This window comes from Struthio camelus, chromosome 10 (genome assembly GCF_040807025.1).
Source record: "Struthio camelus isolate bStrCam1 chromosome 10, bStrCam1.hap1, whole genome shotgun sequence".
In the NCBI taxonomy this organism is placed as follows: domain Eukaryota; kingdom Metazoa; phylum Chordata; class Aves; order Struthioniformes; family Struthionidae; genus Struthio; species Struthio camelus.
In genome coordinates this window covers 26,026,578-26,028,463 of record NC_090951.1, presented here as the reverse complement: position 1 = coordinate 26,028,463, position 1,886 = coordinate 26,026,578, and the positions used below count along the sequence as shown (strand labels likewise).

General features: G+C 59.3%; 1 non-coding gene across 1 annotated transcript; it reads right to left on the bottom strand.

Moving 5' to 3' along the window:
- Nucleotides 1–1,061: 1,061 nt before the first annotated feature.
- Nucleotides 1,062–1,155, bottom strand: TRNAI-UAU (transfer RNA isoleucine (anticodon UAU)). Its single transcript has 2 exons — nucleotides 1,118–1,155; nucleotides 1,062–1,097 (listed from the first exon to the last, which is right to left on the bottom strand). It is a non-coding gene; the product is annotated as a tRNA-Ile (tRNA).
- Nucleotides 1,156–1,886: the final 731 nt, after the last annotated feature.

Sequence of the window (1,886 nt, the reverse complement as noted above, 5' to 3'; positions counted from 1 at the left end):
CCCGCCGGGTGAAAAGGAGAGTTGGAAAAGACACGGGAGGCACCCGCAAGGGTAGGCCAACGGGTTTGTTTCCAAAGATGCCATGGCCTAGGGAGCTCTTCTGTGCTCTCTGTTCCAAACATTCAGTGGGCTCGTGCCTAAAATGATTTCCTGGTTTCTAGTGATCGTGCAGTGTCTTCTGCTGGGGGGCTGCCGTGACAGCTACCCCTGCTTCTGGGAAAGCAGTCAAGCTTCTCCGTTCTCCAGGCCAAGCTTGAGAACTGAGAGACTCTGCCTGGAAAGTGCCCAGCTTTTCACCTTTCCTTTCCCTTGCCCTTGCTCTCCGTGTTGCAGTCAGGGCACTCTCAGCTCCACACACAAACTGCCCTGCAGCCCCAGCCCACCCGCAACTGCCATCCCACGCCATAGAGACCCCCAACACAAGTAGCTCTTCCCTGGGAGAAAGAAGTCGCTTTTTTTTTTTCTTCAGGGGGAGTGTGTGACTTTTCTGAGGTTATGCCACCATGCTGGAAGTCTTAAGTCCTGTTCCGGCCAAGCTGTAAGCTGGCTGTGGGAAAGAAACCCTCCCTGGAAAGGCAGAGCTGCCTTTCTCCCTTGCCTGCTGCAGAGTGAGAGGCGCTGTGAGGCAGCAGCTTTTGCCTGCAGCTCCACCGCAGTGCTCGCGTGTAGAGAGCCAGGAGTGCTTCCTCCTGGCCTGGCTGCAGGGGGAAAGGCTGGCTAGGAAGGCTCTGCCACAGTGAGGCTGGGCAGCTGGTGCTGGGAGAGTGTCCGCCTGGAGGGCAAATGCTGAAGAGCAAAGGAAAATGTTAGCATCTGCGCCCTGAGTGGGGTCTGGATCCTCTGCGGAAGAGAAGGGAGGAGAGCCCAGCTCTGCCTCCGGGGCCCCAAACCGAGTGCTATGCGGGCAGAGCCCAGGTCAAGCCTGGAACGGCCCCGAGCGCTTCTGGTGTTCCAAGGTGTCTGTATTGGCAGGTCCCGGGATGTCTGGCTTGAGACAGATGTCGCTGCTAGAAAGCTGCACCGCCCAAGGGAAGAGGAGGCAGTGCATGATCAAAAGCCCATGCTCCAGGTGAGGCTTGAACTCACACCCTCAGCATCCCTCCGCTTAGCACTGCTGTATAAGTACTGCGCGCTGGCCCATTGCGCCACTGGAGCACGCTTGGAGAGGCGGACTGGAGCCCACGAGCAACCATTGTTGCCTGCGATCACCATGGCTCTTCAGCATTAACCGGGCACCTCAAGTGCTTTCCTCTTTGTCTCGTCCAGCAAGGAGCAGCCATTGCGTGCCAGGCTTGCAACATTCACCAGGGCACGGAGTGCCAGGGCAAAGTGCCCCTCGGCAGGGTTTAGCTGGCTAGAGGCAGGAAAAGGGAGGCCACAGGCGACCCAGGGCTGGGACAGTGAGGTCGCTGCTGTGGCAGCCCTGTGAGGCCATTGAGTGCATCAGAAAGCCCCTGTAGTGAAGACAGCCGGGGGAGGGGGCGAGGGGAGGCAGAAGAAGGACACCCGACTGCCACAGGGACCGTGAGTAAGGGCAGACCCAGAGCAGCCAAAGCCATGCTGGGCCAATGGGAGTGGAGGCTGGAGAGGGGCTAAGGCAGCCAAGAAGGACACGGAGAGCAGCAGCAGGGAACACTGGTCCCAAACCACATCTCGTGGGGGAGCCAACGGGCTTCTGGCTTTGCGCTCTGCTCCCGAGGGCATCTGGGCTCTGGCCTAACCCCTGCCTGGCTGTCAGAGTCCAGTAGTCTCTGCAGCAGCATCTTGTAGCTATTCCACACAGGGAGGGTCAAGAGGGACCTCACGGAGCTCTCAGAGCGAGACGAGACAGAAGGGTCACCGCACCAGAAAAGCCAGCGGGCAGTCCCCCAAAGCAGCAGAACGTC